At 34.5% G+C, this 13950-nt stretch overlaps 1 long non-coding RNA gene across 1 annotated transcript; it reads right to left on the minus strand.

The window, feature by feature from the left end:
- Window positions 1-4047: 4047 nt before the first annotated feature.
- On the minus strand, window positions 4048-4531 carry LOC133326487 (uncharacterized). The gene is made up of 3 exons (XR_009754195.1): window positions 4396-4531; window positions 4221-4312; window positions 4048-4152 (listed from the first exon to the last, which is right to left on the minus strand). It is a non-coding gene; the product is annotated as an uncharacterized LOC133326487 (long non-coding RNA).
- Between the last annotated feature and the right edge of the window lie 9419 nt (window positions 4532-13950).

The raw sequence follows: 13950 nt of genomic DNA on the forward strand, positions 1-13950 counted from the left end.
TGACTGACTGACTGACTTTTTTTCAAAATTGTTTAGGGTTGGTGGCTGCAAAAGGGGAAATGGACTAGAGGTTGTTGTTCATGTGCCCAAAAAATTAAATTTTTGTTGTTGTTTTTTACATTCATTTTGTCCAAGAACATGAGAAAACGTTGCCAACCACTTGAGTTATACCAATAAGCCATTCAGGCAAATTAATTAAAAGACAATGTTGTGTTGTATCTTTAAAACAAAAATATACAAACCAATTTTTGAAGCCAATTTCCAAAAATATATCCAAACCAACAAATCGTTTTTTTTTTTTGAGAATCAAAGTGAAATGTTAAAGCTTGGCACTAAGGAATTGCAATTATATTGTGGTTTAATTTGTGTGGTGAGGCTTCTTTGTTCTGTTCTCTTTTACGCCTGTTTGTCGTTTAATTTTTTAATTAATTGCTATTTCCGTTTTGAGAGGTTGCTTCGCCATGAGATTTCCACCATGGGAAGTGTAAAAATATGTTTTTGGTGTAAATATAAATAATAAGCAGGAAGTGACTGCATTATTGGGGTTATGGGAATGAAAATCCCAATTGGAAAATTGTGTTTTTTTTAACAAATGTAAAGGGTCAAATGTTAGACGAGGACAATATAATTATAGAGGGGAAAAACACGCACTTTCCACTTAATTAGATTGTCTCTATAAATAAAAAACTTTGAATGTACCCTTTAATTGTGGGAAGTAAAAATAATAAACTATGGTTGCTGCTTCACAAAACTATCCCGGTTTTAGTCCAGGATTTTAAGAGTTATTTCTTAGACTTTCTTAGAATTGTTTAATTTTTTAAGAATATTTTTAACAAACTATCATAACATTACAGCATTAGGCGTGGATTTTTTAGGAATCTTTTTTTATAAAACAATCACAGCATTAGGTTTGGATTTTTTATGAATTTTAAGAACTTTTTAAGAATGTTTTTTTTTTCAAAACAGACGTGTGCGTATATTTTTTAATTAATTCCTCAGTCAATCACAGGTTTTGACTTTTTAAGAATATTTCGTTCAAGTCTATCGCACCTTAGAGGCGGATTTTTATGAATGTTTAGCACGTTTATTGTAAGCTAAGGCGCTGATTTTTTATGGTGCTTTGTGCAAGACTATCATTGTCTTGGACGTGGATTTAAAAAAATCAAGAATATCATTAATGTGGATTTGTTAAAAATATCACAGGCGTGGATTTTTGCAAAAAAAAAAAAAAAAATCCTAGCCTCCCACTGGCGTAGATTTTTATACCCTTCACCACACTGTGGTACAGGGTATAATGTCTTTGTGTATATGTTTGTAACAGGCAAAAGGAAACGAGATAAACACAGGGTTCCTTTTGAGAATATGCATAGAATCACTTTTTAAGTCGATTTATGCATGTCCGTCCGTCTGTCTGTCCATGTTAAATTGTGAACAAAGTACAGGTCGCATTTATGATCTGAATTGGATGAAATTTGGCATAGGTCTCTTATTTGGCCCAAGGACGAACCCTATTGAAATTGGATTTAGATATAGCTCCCATATATCGTTAGCTAAAATGCAAAAAGGCGTAACTAACAAAGAATTTCAAATTGACTTTTTGAATGAATATTGTGAATGTCAATAAACTGCATGTGTTGACAAAGTTTTACACGTCTGCGGTCAAAAAAGGAGCTTCTATTAACAAAAAACAAAAGGACGTAACTACAAGTGGGTTTATAATAATAATAACTGAAAAACAATTTTGTTTTATGTAGGTATACATCTGTCAGTGTATTAAAAGTGAACTTAGAAAAATCTTCATTTGCCATGTTTATAGTTTTCATTCAAAACAGTTTTTTGCTTCTCCTACACAATTATGCTTTTGTTAGTTACGCCTTTTTGCATTTTAGCTAACGATATATTTTCGTCGGATTTTATGTAAACGGTGTACCAAAGTCCCTATATATCCTTCCACATAGCATAGCGTAATGAATTAAGTCTAGGATGGTGTGTGTTAAGTTTCCTGAAAATCGGTCCAGATTTAGATATAGGTCCCATATATATTTTCTTCCGATTTTATGTAAATGTGCACCAAAGTCCCTATATATTTTTCGATTTGTACGAAATTTGGCATAACATAATTAATTAGGTCTAGAATGATGTGTGTTAAGTTTCTTGAAAATCGGTCCAGATTTAGATATAGCTCCCATATATACATTTTCGTCCGATTTAATGTAAATGGTGCACCAAACTCCCTATATATCTTCCGATTTGCACAAAATTTGGCATAGCGTAATGAAAATCGGTCCGTATTTAGATATAGCTCCCATATATATTTTCTTCCGATTTTACGTAAATGTGGACCAAAGTCCCTATATATCTTTCGATTTGCACGAAATTTGGCATAGCGCAATTAATTAGGTCTAGAATGATGTGGATGGATTTATTAAAAATTTTTTCTAGACTATCGTAGTTGTATGCGAGGATTTTAAAAATATTTTTCCTAGACTACAACAAGCAGGGCCTTTAAAAAAATATTTTTCCTAGACTATCATAATCATATGCGATGATTTTAAACAAATTTTCTCCTAGAATATCACAGGCAGGCGTTTTTAAAAAAATATTTTTCCTAGACTATCACAGCAGGGGTTTTTAAAACAATATTTCTTTCTAGACTATCACACGCAGGGTTTAAAAATATATTTTTTTCGACACTATCAAAGGCAAAGGTTTAAAAAATAGTTTTCCTAGACTATCAATTTCTTATATCCTTTTAATTGCATTTCCAAAACAATCATATATGTATATGTTTCCAAAGCTATCACATTTCCAAACTATCACATGGTTAATAGTGGATCAGCGATGTAGCAAGTGAGGGGGGGCTTGGGGTCCGGCCCTCCCCCTTCCGCCCGCAATGAAATTTTTTCTCAGTAAATTTATGTTTGCAAAAGCGATTTTTTATTGGGCTGGCTTTCTAAGGAAATCATGATAAAACAACTCGAACTTGACGATAATGAAATATATAGGCCAGTATTTATGCATCTCACTCATATAATTATACATCCTGAAGGAAATATGCATAGCTATAACCCCAAATATTCGCTAATTCCTACACTATGTAATCTAAAGGTGGGATCACATGATTGTCGCAATGCGCCAATTTAAACCAATTTTTATTGTCCAAAGTTTTACTACAATAAATAAATTGTCACAATCAAATTCTCTGCGGTCACATGATTGTCCAACTTTTCATAAATTTGATTGCCGCATATTGTCTCAAAACCATCAAGTGACAATTATTGTCCAACTTCAGTCACACGATTGTTCTACTACACGGCAAATATCAGAAGCAGCTGCTATGTGTCAAAGTTTGTTTATTAAAAATGTTAAAGCATTTAAAAATTTGTTTTATTAAGATGTGTTCTTTAAAAAAAAAGAAAATTGCAGCAGCTATAATTATGGTGTGTGCATTTGACGATGAGAAAAATGAAAGGAAAGAAAAGAAAAAAAAAGTAAATAGAAGTACGTGGGTCAGAGAGTGGCTCACAAAAAGAAGCACTGATGGTGCATATGACAAAACATTAATGGAATTCCGGGAAATCGAAAACCAAAAGTTTTTGTTTAAAAATTTTATCCGGATGGATGACGAAACGTTTATCGAATTGTTGCAACTAGTGTCACCATATATTAAAAAACAAGACACAAACATGCGAAAGGCTATTCCCGAACAAATACGCTTAGCTGTGACACTTCGATTTCTTGCATCTGGTGACAGTTATAAAAGTCTTTCGGTCTTCTTCCGTGTTGCCCCAAATACCATATCACTTTTCGTACCAATTGTTTGTGATGCTATTTATAAAGCGTTAAAAGGTGCATACATAAAGGTATGAAAAATCTAAATACACACATATTTATGCTTTTTAATTGACTTATTATTTCTTTTGATATGTATGTAGATACCATCCACGCAGGAAGAATGGAATGTCGTTGCTTTCAAATTTAACAAACTATGGAACTCCTGCTCCTGTATTGCAGTGTAGGTCCAGGAACAAATTACACTTGGTTTTTTTTCTTTTTTTCGGCACAGGTGTTTCTGGTTGCTGATCGGGGGAAAAGAACTCAAGCTCAGCTGAATTTTCGTATACAATGCAATCACCGAATTCCATATTAAAGCTGCAAATACATAATATGAACATAATTATAGCAAATACAACAATTTAAATTAACTTTACTTTACTTACGACAAAGAAATGTTGACGGTACAAACACAAGAAAAAATATTATTTAAAAAAAATCAGGTTATTGACGCGTATTGTCTTCTTTGATTGACGCACTAGAAAACAATAAATATTGACGCATTTTTCAACTTTAAACTTGCGCAAGATTGTCTATTAACAGTTCACACGATTGTCGTACCAGAGTTGTATTTGATTGCCGCAAATCAGCACAATTTATTTTTGATTGTCGCATTGGACAATAAATTGTGCAATCACACGATTGGCATATAAAATGCACCAATAATTGGCGCATTGCGGCAATCATGTGATCCCGCCTTAACGGCACACCATATGTAATCTAACGGTTTGCAGAAGTTTGAGAATTGTATATTCTACCATGCCATGTATCAGTCCACGCTTTCATTAAATTGATGGGTTTTCATTAAAAAGTGCTTGTGTACACAATGGTTTAGATAAATCGGTTTGTAGAATTATCGGTATATGTTCACTTTTTGGTATGTTCCGTATATTTTAATTTAAAGTATTTGTCAGTATACCTATGGAGGAGAGGATTCAAACTTAACGCTTTTTCACTTGTTAAAATTATTTGCAAGACTATCACCGCCTTGGGAGTAGATTTGTTAACTGAATTTGGATTGCATTTTTTTTTTCAAGATTATAGTGATTTTTTTAATTATTTTCAAGACTATCAAAGTTATATAGGAGGAATGTTTTTATGGACTATCACAGCGTTTGGCGTGATCTTTTGGAATTGTTTTCTTGCCCAAAAAATCGACACATTAATTTGGAGACTATATGCCAGGTTATATTGTCATAAAAAAATGTATCAAGTAAGGTATTATCTGTAAAATTCCTTATTGAATTTTACATAAAAATACAAATTGTATTGAATATCAAATATCTGAATAATGACTACGCAAATACCCCTTTTATTGGAATGTTTTTTCTCCCATACAAATTGCGATGGAACCGAACCTCAAGGGCTTGGTATTGTTTTCATGGTTTTTTTCAAAAAATAATTGAAATGGAAATCAATGAGTAGCAACAACAATAGCAAATATAAAAACAATTATAATTTGTTTTTTTTTATAAAACAACGCAGTCAATCATTATTGCAATGATTACAGAATATCGACTAGCCATTGTAGTTGTAGTTCTATTGTTGTTGTTTGCTGTTTTAAAACAATAGCAAGAATGAAAACAAAACTGCCGCCTATCGGTACCGGTGGCTGACTGCTACGACGACGACGATGATGAAGATGCCCTGTATGTGGACTGATTAGAAAAAAAGCTGCCTATGGGAATAAGTCGCAGTCGATCGGAATAGCCAGAAGGGGCGCAAATGATTATAATTGCAATAAAAGCTAAATATCACATTTTAATGCGAAATGAAATGAAAATGCGCAATTTTGAAATGATTTTTTTTTGCAATGAAAATGCGCTGAACAATCGAAGAGGTCACACATAGGTAATTGAAGAAAAGAAATAAAAATAATTAGAAATAAAATGAGACGCTTATTCTTATTTCTGGAAAAAACGTGTATGTCATTAATGACAAGTGAAATTCAAATATGCGTATTTTGTATTAACCCGAATAGAGCTGTAATTATTTTTTTCTGAATTTTGCGACGAAACTTTCAGCGTTTTAGTTTTTCACACCACATGATTTATTGATCGTCTTATTAGTGTGATCATATGGTCACGCTAACACACCTCAGGTTAATATAATGAGAGGCAACATATTGAAATATTCAATATCGGGAAACTCTATGAAAAACTGATCTTTACATTAATTGAATTAATTGTATTCTAATGAGAAGATTCGGCTTATGTCTTATATGTAACTCACATATAACTAAGTCTACTTTGAATTTGTTTCTCAATCCAGGAAACTTTCGGCTAACAGGTTGTGTCTACCATATACATAGTGTCACATTTAGTACCACATATTGTCACATTTTTAACTACAATATTGAAACTTCAAACGAAACCCCTTCATACAATAACAAATAGACAATTTGTATTATAGACAATAGAAATCAACTTTACAGACCTGCTACCATAACTAATAACACCAATTCTTGTCTGTGTCGATTGTACTAAATGTAAGCAAGCTATTAAATATTAATTGTAGCATTTAATTGTTGCGTAAAGTTTTACGCCATAAGAAATAACTCAGCCAACAACATGAACACAAAGCATCACATAATTGCTACATAAAAGTTATCAAAGTTCATTTTATGCAATAATAACGAAGTAAAAACTACAATGTTCGTTCATTCATTCATTTTTTATTCATTCATTTGTTAGGAATTCTGTAAAATTGTGTAATAACTCTCTCTCTCTCTATGAATGACAGACAGGATGGGGCAACAAATTGCAGAACTCTGTGGGTGATAGATATACCCATTTTGTGTGCACATTTATTGTAAATTAAAAACTTGAAATAAATTTTTGTTGGAATGTCATAAAAAATACATTTTTATAACTCTTGACATAGATATAAAAAAATATGTGTATAAAATGCATGAACTATTAAATGCAAATTATACAATTTTTGAAGTTTATAGTTTTGATAGATATAATAAAAAAAACTAAAGTTGTTTAATTGGAAAAATTGAATGTAAGTAAATTGAAATTTCGAATATTTATAGCTTAAGGGAACCCCCCCACCCCATTCCCGATTTTATTTTTTCAAGATTTTTCAATGGGCTGGTAAATCAATACCAATGTTTGTTAATGTTTGCAACTTTGCACATATATAATTGAAGGTTTAAAAGAGAAGAAAAATTATTTACAAAAAATTGTTGTTGTTTTTTGTAATTAAAGAAAAGTCCTTATTTTTGATGGCGGGCATGATAACTCCTCACTGGAACATCGGAATTCGAAAATTCCATCGATGTTAGAAAGAGTACATGTCTGGCTCTCGTATGAACTAGGATTATTGACTTCGCTCTAAAATTAACAAAATGGCGGACCTTTGAAAAAATATTTTTGGAAAATCGCCTAATTTTTACCAAAAACCAATTTAAAAAATAAGGAAGATCTTCACCGATTGGCTTTATCCTAGTTCATACGATAGCTATACACCCACAGAGAAACGTGTAAAAATTTGGAATCGATTGGGTTATCGTGCCCGCCATACGCAAAAGAGAAAAACGCGTTTAAAGTTTGAGAAGCCCTTTAGCCGTCACTTGATGCTGACACAATTGGGAAAATAATATAATTTTTTACATAATATAATAACATCTCAAACCAACACTTTCAACGAAATGCGAACTAAACAAAGATCTACAGTTGGTTTGACATGACACAAGTTTATCTATAACTAGAATTTGCCCGCCACTTCGATAGCGAATGTCCCTACATACCCCAGTTTTACATTCCAACTGTAATCTTTATTCCAAAGGATTCCAGCTCTATCGGTTCACCCAAATCCAAATTTTATTAAATATAGTACTTTCGTACACATAAGTACAAATCTCCAAAACTACTTACAGATCTCAATCCTGCACCTCGATGGTAACGTTAATTTCACATTTAAGGATTCCAGCTCCATCGGGTCTTCCAAGCACCGAATTTAGTACTATTTAGTAAATTTCATATAAATGAGTAGACACTTCCAGAACCACCCACTTATAACTACTTCTTAAACTTGATTCGCATTTCAAATTTCAAGTTTTTAGCTCAATCAGTTAGTGTATCACTTTACTGATTAACAAGAAATTGATTGAAATTATATATATTACGCTGTGCAAAATGTCCGGGATGGAATTTCCTTACGAAAGCATAAACAATATGAATTTATGTTTAATCGGTTAGTAAAAACCGGCACAAAAATTGATTTTACTTAGTTACTTAGCTGGCTTGTGACAAAACTTTCCTTCCATAAGCCGAGCTTAAAAACAATTTCCAGGCGCGTCGGTCTTTTGCGCAGTTTTTCCAGTTTGAAAGATCATATTCGGCAATGTTGTCTTCCACTTGATTTTTCCATCTTATTCGAGGCCTTCCCCTTCTGCATGAACCATCAGCTGGTTCGCTTTTATATGCCTTTTGGGCTGGGGAATCTTCCTCCATTCTTACAACATGACCTATCCAACGTAGTCGCTGCAGCTCAATACGTCTAATAATGACGATGTACGAGAATACCTGGTACAACTCATGGTTCATTCGACGGCGATATTCAACGCAGATCGGTCCATAGATCTTTCGGAGAAAAATTTTCTCTCAAAAACTCCAAGAGATGCCTCATCGGCTTGCGTATGGGTACTTACGCTTCAGATCCATATAATCACACGGGTAGTATCAGCATCTTGCAAAGTGTGAGTTTGGTCTGACGGTAGGTGGTTTTGTTTTTGAGTTGCATACTCAGACCATAGTAGCATCTGTTGGCCAACACTATCCTTCTCCGAATTTCAAAACTGATGTCTTAGTACCAAGGTATATAAAATCTTGAACTACCCCGAAGCTGTATTTCTGAAGTTCCACAGTTGGTTCGAGGCTACTGGACGTCTTGCGCGTTGATACCATCAGCTTGGTTTTCTCGCCATTTACTGCCAGACCCACTTTGGCAGACTCCTTCTCAATTTGTTCAAAGGTGGCTGTTACCGATCTCAATGTTCGACCCATTATGTCGATGTCATTGGCGTAGGCGTGTAACATGTGTTGTTTGGTGTACAGAGTGCCATTTCTATTCACCTTTGCCTCTCGTATGACCTTTTCCAGCAGGATGTTAAAAAGGTCACACGACAAACTGTCGCGTTGTATGAATCTTCGTTCGGTATTAAAGGGCTCCGAGGGGGCTTCCGACTTTAACTGCTGATCTTGTAACAGTAACAGGACTTCATTCTGACTCCTGTTCATCTCAATTTGCTCACGCTCACGTTGTTCTTGTTCTTTCTTCTTTTTTTCTGAAAATACGTTTTTCCTCTCTCCTTTTCTCCCGATAATTATCCATCGCATTACGTGTTGCCAATGTCTGCAGGGTTGCCCTATACGCTGCGTGTTTAATCTTGATGATGGGTTTTGATACCCCAGTGTTGCTTTTGCTGCAGTTTGTAGGCAATTCTTTGCTATTGTGCTTCTATACTAGTATCGGGACAAGAAGTGCTTTCATCAAGCAGGTGGGTAAGTTGAGCGGAGTAGGCCGTTTTACATTAGATCGAACCTTTGTTGCTACATTAAGACTGGTGCGAATCTTGGCTGCCATAAAGTAATGGTCCGAATCGATATTCGCTCCTCGTATCGAATCGATATCCGTATCCACTAGTCAATTGTCTCCGCCTCCTCCTCGTCAACGCAGAGTCTACAGTAATCAATTGCATCATGATCCCATTTACTAGTAATGACCGGTAATGATTTCTGTCAATACTCATATTTCAGCTTTGCTCAGGTTCAACAGTGAGTGTGTCCTTTTGGTAGACAGAGTCGGCCACCTGGGTTCGTTGTGCCAAAGTTCATAGGCTATTTCGTCGAAGAACGCCTCAAAGTTCCGGTAAAGATGACATATGTGTGGTTTGATTGAGTCATCAATTGCTAGATCTGTGGATTGAGATCCTCGTCTAGCTGGTTCGTCTGCTCTTTCATTACCCAAGATGTCACTGTGTCCTGTTACCCAACACAGCCGATAGCTGTAAGTTCTTCCAAAGCTGCTCAGAACTCAGATTTGATATATCAATATTTGATGGCTTTAAGAGCTGCTTGACTTTCCACGAAGATAGTCACCGGTTCAACGACCTCTTATCAATTCCGCTTCCTTCCAAATCGCGAAGATTTCAGCATGGAAAACACTACATGCCAGCTTATAGGTAATCTCAAGGCCTAGCCTTTCACAGTAGACGCCAGCCCCTGTACCTTCTTCCATCTTGGATCCGTCTGTATAGAAGGCCAAACCGTCCAGAGGAGGGTTACTTCGGTTCCAGTCGTCTCTACTAGGAATATCGAGATCTACATCGTCAAATTTCAGGACTGGTGATATATAGCTTCTTCCGTTTTTTTATTTGCAGTAATTTTATTTTTACTAAATACAGGAAAAAGAAATTCTGACTATTTAATAGAAATAATTATTTTTTCTTCTTTATTACTAAAAAAATTGTCAGCTCCTTTTAATTTTTGATTTCCTAATGTAATAGAAGGATTATCGTGAATTAATGCATTAATTTTAATAACATGACAAAAATTTGTTCCATTAATATTAATTTAAACTCAAAGCCTAGCCTTTCACAGTAGACGCCAGCCCCTGTACCTTCTTCCATCTTCGATCCGTCTGTTCCAGTCGTCTCTACTAGGAATATCGAGATCTACATCGTCAAATCTCAGGACTGGTGATATATATTCACTTAGTTTTACGCGTTGGTCCAATGTCATACCTGGCTAGTTGGAGATACGACCATGCCCAAAGGTACAACTTCGCCAGAGGTTTTGTTCATGCAGCCTTAGGTCGCTATGTGCGGCCTTACACTTAATGCAGAGGCCCAGAGGCTTTAAGTTCAGCATTACGTTCAGAGCTGCTTTTGGCGTAATCCTCCTTGCTCCTGTAACTAAAATCGAGGCGGCTCGTTGTACCTTATCTAATTTACTGTATGTCGACTTGTGGCGCAGACAGTTTCAACACACAAGAGAGCCATAGGATAGGATGGGTGTTATACAACCAGTGTATAGCCGATGGTCTTAGTAATGTACAAATTACATCTAATATTACGCTTAAAAAAACTCATTAAACAAATTTCATAAGAAAATTTTCCATACTGCCTTTTTTCATACATTCTCTAAAGGAAATGAATGCTACGTTCTATATTTTCTCCAACTCTTGAAAATTGGAATTTGTTTTCTTGTAATTCGTTACGGTTTCTAATGGATGCTAGTTTTTTTTTCCTAAACTCCAAATGGTTGGCTATTTCTCCCGCCTTCTTTCTGTTTATCCATGAAAAGTTCAACACAACAAACAAAGATCAATTATATGCGATATGGAAAAAAATGAGTAATTAACATTGAAAAATTGCGGCAGCTATTAGAGGTCTATCAACTCAAAAGAACTGAGAACATAACAAACCAAAAACAACAATACCAACAACAACAACAAAAACAACAAAAACATTTAAACTGCAATTGAATACTAATCAACTTGAATATTATTATGTAGTGTGTTTGTTGTATGTAGGCACGCACAACAACACTCGGAATCAGGCTTGTGTTGAGTAATAATCTACGGAGAAGAAAAAAATGTAATCATCTGCATTGGAAAGAATACAATAACAGAAACAACAAACATTGCAATATATACTTGTATACTTGTATGTATGAATATGAATACTAGTATTTCGTCTGTAGCTAGCTTCCAATGTCTATATTCTGTTGAGTTTGGGCTTGGTGTGCGTTGCAGGCGCTCTAGTTATGTACTCGTCTATTGTGGAAAAATCTGACAAAATCTGTGGTTCTTCATCATTTCCACATGAATGAAGATACTTTCGCGCTGATAAATACATTAAATTAAAGTATGAAGTAAAGTATGATTTACTCTATGAGTCGCTGTCAGTACTGGAATTGTGTTGCTATTGCATTTTTTGTTGGGATTCTTTACATCGAGACAAATAAAAACCAGTAAGGAAAGAAGTAAAGTCGGACGGGGCCGACTTTATGATACCCTTCACCACTTTGGGTATATTCAACTGATGAATCTTAACAGACGTCGCATTTTTGAAGGATCAGTAAAATGACATTGGACCCATAAACATATCTTTCTCCAACCTATACTAAATTTTTCATTTGGTCAGATATAGAGTTGCTTCTTACAATGGGACAAAATTATGTAAATCAATTTAAAACATATATCAGTCGGATACCCGTTAATTATTTAGATACATATCTGATAAACATGAGAAGTTTGGTGCACCATTTACTTCAAATCGGACGAAAATATTTATAAAAACTATATTGAAATCTAAGCCGATTTCATCGAAACTTGTCACAGAATATCGGCCACATTTTGAGTTCTTGGTGCATCATTTAGTTAAAATCGGGAGAAAATATGATAGCTCTATCCAAATTTCAACAGATTACTTAAAATCTGACGAAGCTATATATAGGAACTATATCTAAATCTGAACTAATTTCAACAAACTTGACACACGTTATATCATAATAACTTCTATAAGTTGTGCAAAATTATGTGCCAATCGGACCCACCTGGGGAATTCGGTGCATCATTTATATCTAACATATAGGTTATACTAAGTTCATTATGAAAGATATATAGGGACTCTGGTGCACCATTTACCTTAGATCGGACGAAAATATATATTGGAGCTATATCTAAATCTTAACCGATTTTCACGAAACTTAACACACATCATTGTAGACTTTATTCAGTACGCTGTACCAAATTTCGTGGAAATCGAAATATATAGGGACTTTGGTACACCATTTTCATTAAATCGGACGAAAATATATATGGGAGCTATATCTAAATCTAAACCGATTTTCAGGAAACTTGACACACATCATTCAAGACCCAATTCATTATGCTGTACCAAATTTCGTGCAAATCGAAAGATATATAGGGACTCTGGTGCACCATTCACCTAAAATCGGACGAAAATATATATGGGAGTTATATCTAAATTGCAACCGATTTTCACGAAACTTAACACACATCATTCTAGACTATGTTCAGTACGCTATACCAAATTTCGTGCAAATCGAAAGATGTTTAGGGACTTTGGTGCACCATTTACCATAAATCGGACGAAAATATATATGGGAGCTATATCTAAATCTGACCCGATTTTCCATAAATCGGACGAAAATATATATGGGAGCTATATCTAAATCTGACCCGATTTCACACATCATTCTAGGCTTAATTCAATACGTTGTGCCAAATTTCGTGCAAATCGAAAGATATTTAGGGACTTTGGTGCAACATTTACCTTAATAGGGTTCGTTCAAAAGGGTTCGTCCTCGGGCCAAATAAGTGACGTATGCCAAATTTCATCCAATTCGGATAGTAAATGCGACCTGTACTTTGTTCACAATTTAACATGGACAGACGGACGGACATGCATAAATCGAATGAAAAGTGATTCTATGCATATTCTCAAAAGGAACCATGTGTCTATCTCGTTTCCTTTTGCCTGTTACAAACATATGCACAAAGACATAATACCCTGTACCACAGTGTGGTGAAGGGTATAATCATTACTCATCCTACACTTTGTTTTTTTTTTTTCTATTTAGCAACACTTTTCTAATTCTTTCCTTAAAAAAAGACAATTCAGTCGAATTATGACGATCGGCAATCGGCAATATTTACAATCTCTTGGGGCCACAAAAATGATAAAAAAGTAATTAAAGTTTCTGTTTATCAAACTTTGAATATTATACGTCAGAATGAAATATGATTGGGACCGACCAAAAAATTATTGATCAGACTTTTTTGACGGGTGTTATAAGTTCGAATATCCCCAGCATAATATATTTGGCTACAGTTTTAGTTTTGAAATTCTCTCTGTTTAAAGCGTATCTTTTAAAAATTAATAATTTTGTTGCATCTTTTTATTTTATACTAAACGCATTTATGTGCCTAGATATTGTGGCTACTGTTAATTTTTGTTATTCTCGTCTTGTGTATTTACTGCTACTCCATATTCGTAGATATGACAGCATTGCAGAAATTGAAAATACAAAAACTGAAACAGAAAACATGATCGTATCATATGACTCTCGGACAAATTAA

Source organism: Musca vetustissima, unplaced genomic scaffold (assembly GCF_032173495.1).
Source record: "Musca vetustissima isolate MV318-11 ecotype Yass unplaced genomic scaffold, APGP_CSIRO_Mvet_v1 utg51890, whole genome shotgun sequence".
Classification (NCBI taxonomy): Eukaryota; Metazoa; Arthropoda; class Insecta; order Diptera; family Muscidae; genus Musca; species Musca vetustissima.